This window comes from Mus musculus, chromosome 14 (assembly GCF_000001635.26).
Source record: "Mus musculus strain C57BL/6J chromosome 14, GRCm38.p6 C57BL/6J".
Classification (NCBI taxonomy): domain Eukaryota; kingdom Metazoa; phylum Chordata; class Mammalia; order Rodentia; family Muridae; genus Mus; species Mus musculus.
In genome coordinates, this window is record NC_000080.6 from 45322050 (window position 1) to 45328881 (window position 6832).

Here is a 6832-nt window from a genome sequence, read left to right on the forward strand (position 1 = left end):
TATCATACTAAATTCAGTGACCATTTTCCAGGAGGTACACGCTACACTGGAAAAGGCGGAGTCCTCTCTCTCTAAAATCAGTGTGAGGTGTAGAAGACATGTCAGGGTCTCTTTATGACCTCCTCCCGTTTCGTCTGTCTTAGCATGTAGCCCAGGCTGGACTCTAAGTCACTGGCTTCCTGATCCAGTCTTCCAAGTGCCAGGATTGCAGGCATAGGCGGACACACCCACTCTCCCTATTCCTTCCTGATACTAATTAACTATATCCTTCATGATCTTTCCCACAGGCCACTTTGGAGACATGACTACTCCTTGGGATTCCATCCATCTTTAGTATCTCCTGGAGAACATTGCTTAGTCTCATAATGTTAAATGCCTTCTCTACACTGGAGACTCCCAAGTGTGTATTTCTAGCTCAGTCTCTCCCTAGAGTTTCACAGTTTAACTACTTGTTGGGCACATACACCTGCTTTTCTGAGAGATAACTGGTCACACTCTCCATGGCCAGGCATCTGGAAAGCAGAAAGATACATCGGACTTCCTTCTGGTTTTCTTTCAGATCCCACAACCTTTTGATGCACCGTGCCCTGACAGACTTCATGGAGAGAACTGAGCCATGGCTTTTATTCTTTCTCAGCTAATTTACTTCCTCATTCCCCTACCTAATCAACTGGCTTATAAGTTTATATCCCTCAGAAACCAACCAATAAACAAACATCCTCCACCCAAGGCCAGTTTCTGAAATATGTAAATCTTATCACATTTAAGTTTTCCAATGCTCCCAGCTGTTTGAAAGGTTAAGCTCAAGACTCTCAACATGACATTCAAGGACCCTTATGATGATCTGACCCTGTGCACTTCATTTTCAACACTTCTGTCTTCAACATGATGGATTGCTAACAGTTCCCCCCGGGATGGCATGTTTTTCAGGTTCCACATCTCTGCTCACATGAAATGAGTTTGAAAACATGACATTTTTCCTCCTTGTCCTGTTCTTCTGCAATTATACACACTATAGGGAACAATACCTGTTCATGTGTATGTATGTTCTCTGTATTCATCACATGGTAGAGACCTTGACGAGTGTGTTGCAGAAGATGAGTCCTGGGCAAGTTGATGAGTGTACAAGTAAATTAACCAATTAACAGATCTAAAAGGATAATGACAGCTTAGGGTAGCACAGGACAATGTGTTGTTTAAAAAAACAAATTAAAGAAAATGCTGTCAAGCTTACAGGACAAGCAGCCAACTGTAGTTCATTAGAGGGAAGTAGTAATTGTGGGTGAGGGTGAAAAACACTAAACTTAGAAAAATTTACAAGAGGTACAGATGTAGGAAAGTGATGGAAAACCTAGGCCTCCAACTATAGGTTGATTCAGTAGGTGGAATGATCCAAGTTCACTCAGAGAACACTTCAGAGCCAGGGTTGTACAGTCAAGAGTGGTAACACAAACTCCGAGACTGCTGACTCTGCACGATTCAGGAAACACTGGCAAGTTCTGAACCAGGCACAAAATGGATTTTGTGGAGACACTATTAAATCTCTCCCCAGAGCACTTGCACTGTTTGGCTTGAGTGACACACACTCACTTCCCACTCACACCATCCCACCCGACCAGTCCATCCTCCTGTTCTGGAGCCTGCTTGGTCTGTAGACTGAGAGGCTGCCTCGAAGCGAAACAAACAGAAAAAACTAAGTGTCTAACAGAAAGAAAAGTCTTCAAGCTTGGGAGCCCGAGCAATGGCTTAGCAGCTGAGCATGCACACCACTCTTACAGAGGATCCACATTTGGTTCTGAGCACCCACATTTGTTGGCTTACAATTGCCTGTAACTTCCAACTCCAAATACCTTCAAATATGATTAACAGAATATAATCTGATCACAACACTACAGCTTTAAAAATTGCAATACTGCTCAGTTGTTTTAAAATTCAAGACTCTCAACATGACATTCAAGTCCCCCAAGATCCAGCCCCGCCAACTCCAGCTTCATTTCTAGCAAATTTCTAACAATTATCCCATTTTAATAGATGGAAGAAGGGGCCTGGATTGATGGCTTAGTTGTTAAGCATACTGGCCGCTCTTCAGAGGTTCTCAGTTCAGTTCTCAGCAACCACATAGTGGCTCATAACCATCTCTAATAGAATCCGATGCCCTCTTCTAGCATAAAGGTATACATGCAGATAGAGTACTCATATACATTAAATAAATAAACCCTTTTGAAAAAGCAGAGGGAGGCTTCACACATTAAAAAATCTTTTAAGAAGTGATATAAAAAGACAAAGAAAGAGAGAGAGTGGGGGTGGAGAGTGTGTATGTGAATGAAATGGGAGGGCAAGCAACCTGGCTCAGTGGGTAGAGGCTCCACCCACAAAACTTAATTCTCTGAGTTGAATGCCCACAAGGTAAACCAACTGGAGCACCACACACGTACGCAGACTCCCCACACAAAATAAAGCGTAATTAAAGTGTAATTTTAAAAATGAGAAATGAAATGGAAAAAAACTCAAGCGATTAAAGAACAAAATCTAATCACCAAATGTGATTATGACCTTAGAACTAATTAACAAGAAAAGCCAAACTAGAAGGATGCCTGCCTAGACTCAGGGCCACCGGACACCCAGCTTAGGGAGTGGAAAACATCTCTTTCAGAGTCTAAGGTTTTAGAGCTGTGTTTCACAACCTCCCTAATGCCCTGACTCTTTAATACAGTCCCTCGTGTTGTGGTGACCCCAGCCATAAAATTATTTTCATAGATACTTCATACCTGTAATTTTGCTACTGTTATGAAATTTAATGTAAATTTCTGATATGGAGGATCTCTGATAGGCAGGCCTCAGTGGGGTCATAACCCACATGTTGAGAACCTATCATTTAGAGCGAAAGACCCAAAAACGTACAAAGGATTGTGAAATAGAATGCTCTAAAACCACAGGAAAATGAGCCAGGACCTTCAAAATCTTGAGAGAATTATATTCTGTTAATCATATTTGAAGGTAGATTTAAGACATAAGATAGTTTTAGGTCAGGCATGTAGTTGTGTAGTTCTCTGGGAAGCTGGGACTGAAGAATCCAAAGTTAGGGGTCATTGGGCTGCATCTGTTTTCCATTCCCAACAACAACAACAACAACAAAATTTTTTTGGCCTGGTGGCACGGTGCATGCCAGGAGCCCCATTTTTTAGGAAGCTAAGTCTAAGGAAAACTACATCAAAAGAAAAAAGCTAAACAAAACCTTGAGGGTCATAGGTGGTATGTTAGCAAAAGTAGTTGCTACTTGCCTATCTGGTACTATCTGCCTCTCTCTCTCCCTCCCTCCCTCTCTCCCTCCCTCCCTCCCTCCCTCCCTCTCTCCCTCCTTCCCTCCTTCCCTCCTTCCCTCCTTCCCTCCCTCCTCCGACTCTCTGTCTTAAAAAAGTAGTTTCTGTTGTACCTGTCACTGTGAAACAATTTACTGGTAATTTTAGTGACACTAAACCACAAACACTTCATCTCAGTTTTGCTGGGGCAGCCATTCAGGAGCTCCTGAGTGAGCTGAGTAGGTGACTCAGTGTCATGCTGTTGCAATCAAGACTAAGATTGCATTCATCTGAAGTTGTCCTAGGGCTGGACATCTGTGGCCAACATAACTCATTTGCATAACTGTTGGCAGGAGGCCTTGGTTCCCTGTTGATTGCTCTTTCCCTGCAGGGCTTTCTGTAGAACTGTTGCTGTATCCTCATGGTATGGCAGCTGGCTTCTTCCAGAGCAGGTGTTCCAGGGGAGAGTCTAAAGGCAGCCTCAGTTTGCTTTCTGGTTTTTTGTTTGTTTGTTTGTTTGTCTAATAGCCTAGTCTCTGCAATTGTATGCTGTCACATCCACTTTAATCATCAGGAAGAATCACTAGACTGTGCAAGAGTAATTAGGCTCCATTTCCTAAATTGGTTAAGTGTCAGAGCTGTGAACACATTTTAAAATGACTCTACTCAGCAGTCCTAAGTTAAAGGGGTAGATAGATTAGAAGACTATGTGTGCCTCATGAAGGCTTAAATCTGTTTTGTTACTTAATTTTTAAAACATTATATTTAGTATATTTTTGTGTATGAGTGTTTCACCTACATGTGTATGTGTGCGTGATGTGCTTGTGTGCCGTACCCACGGAGGCCAGGAGAGAGCGATGGATCCCCGGGATTGGAGTCCAAATGGAATACAGAGGGTTGTAAGCTTCCCTGTGAGTCCTGGGAATCAAACCCCATCCTCTGATCCATTACAACAGCAGCCAGTGCCTTAACCATCGAACCATTTCTTTCTTTCTTTAGCTTTTAAAGTTATATTTATTGTATTTATATCAGTACACCGTAGCTGTCTTCAGACGCACCAGAAGAGGGCATCGGATCCCATTACAGATGGTTGTGAGCCACCATATGTTGGCTGGGAATTGAACTCAGGACCTCTGCCAGAGCAGTCAATGCTCCTAACCACTGAGCCATCTCTCTAGCCCCTGAAGCCATTTCTTTAGTCCTCTTTTAATGATTCCCAAATAAACTAATAATATTCTATATTTTCATATCTTTTCTATTCTGCTCTGATATTTAAACTTCTTTGAGTACTGGTGAGATTTCTTAGAATTTTTTTCTATTTAATTTTACTTCTAATTGTGTGTGTCTGTGTCTGTGTGTGTGTGTGTGTGTGTGTGCACTCACACGAGTGCACATGCATGAGTGCAGTTGCCTGTGGAGGACTCTAGATGCCCTGGAGCTGGAGTTACAGGATGTTGTGAGCCACAAGATGTGGATACTGGAAAGCAAACTTGGGTTTGCTCCTAAGTTGCTAAGCCAGCAAAACTGTGACATGAAGTATTTGTGGTTCAATGTAAAGTACATACTGAGCTATCTCTCTATAGACACTTTTGTTAAATATATCTGCTTATCTTTCACGGTGCTTAATATCATTTACATATTTTTATATATAAATATATGTTAATTCATATATATATATATAGATAGATAGATATGTAGTTTATGTTCTCAGACAGTGTCCTACATGTATCCATGAGCAATAAACAGTCGCCATCTTTGCGTAAGTTCTTGGGCTTTCTACAGGGAGTGAGAAAAGACACTAAACATTTAATCACGTATATGAGTATATATTTACAAATTGAGTTACTTTTTCATACACACACAACAGAATAGGGTTACTGTGGGCATGAGAAACACAGAAAGTTCAGCTGAGGTTAGAATTTTGCCAAATGGGTAAGAGGAAAAAGAACCCAGAATTAAAAAGACTGACGAAGACGATGTTGAAATGACATTCTGATCTATGCTCATGTAATTTTGTTTAACCTTGGAGAATAAACTTGTACTCTATTTTATGTGTATGGGATGTTTTGTCTGCATATACGTATATGTACCACTTGGATGCCTGGTGCTCAGGGAAGCCAGAAAAGACCACTGGACGTCCTGAGACTGGAGTTATGGGACGATTGTGAGCCACCATATGGGTGCTGGGAATGGAACCCAGGTCTTCTGGAAGAGTAACCTGTGCTCTTAACAGCTAAGTTATCTCTCCAGCCTCTGCGTGCATATATTTTTGCTGAGCCATATAAATTGGACTGCCTTTTATATTCTGCCTTGTCTTTTCTTCTTGATGTCAGAATTGATATATATTGGTATGAACCTACTCACTTGATCAAAATAGTGTGGGAGAAAGGACACTCCCTGTCACTTTATTTACTTATTGTCTCCTTCAAAAGCCAGTTTTAGAAAAAAAAAATACAACAGAAAATTCACATAATAACCACACCATTTTCTCCAAGAAAATTTGGAAGACTGTCACTTTAGGCATTAATTCACATAACTGTACATGTATTTGTAAAGCATATTCATTTTTTTTTAGGGTGCTGGGAGTTAAACTCAGCTGTACGTTAGGCAAGTATTCTACCAATGTTATACTCCCAGCATGAGAATAACAATTTAAAAGAATACAATTACCATATGCCACATTTTGGATTAACATCTTTAGTTATATTGTCTATTTAATACCCATGACAACCTTTTTACATATGTACAATTATGCTGATTTTATGAAGACATCAAGATATCACCACCCCTCCACCACAGAGATCTGAGATAGTCCTAGCAGACTTCAAAGTTCCTACCTTGGTCGCTGCAGAAACTTTATCTTGTGTTCTACATCTCTAGCCCATTTCCTTCCAGTTCTGCTGGCCTCCTTTCTCTGATAGAAGTGAGACAAACTCTTTGCTACCTTAGAATCATGCACTTGCTGTTTAATCTCTTCAGAAGGCTCTCCACGTGGTGGCATAATGGGGCCCCTTCTGCTCTCAGACATGTTCAAAATTTATTCTCCTCCTTATCCCACAATATCCTTTTATTTCAATTGTAGCATTTACTACATTAAGGTATTTTTATGATTTATTATCATTTATGCATCTGTGCATGTGGACCTCATGCCAACTTTGAGTGGGTCCCATGAATCCAATTCAGGTCACCTGGCTTCCATGACAAGCGCGCCTTTGCCCACTGAACCATCTCTCTGGCCCCTATTCAAATCATTTCTAATTTCCTTATTACATGTTAGAATATTTTCTAATATTCTGATTACAAGCAGGTCAGTGCTTTATTGGGTAACTGAAAATTTCCTACTTATGCTCATGCAATTGATATCAAAAGGCTGCATCTTTGGGCTGGAAAGTGGTTTACTGGTTATGTGAGCTTCCGGCTCTTCCTAAAGATCTCTGTGTGTTTGTGGAGTGCATTCATTCAGTTTTAGGGTGCTGGGGGTTAATAAACTCAGGGCTTCTGTGTGCTAGGCAAATACTCTACCAAAGGTACAC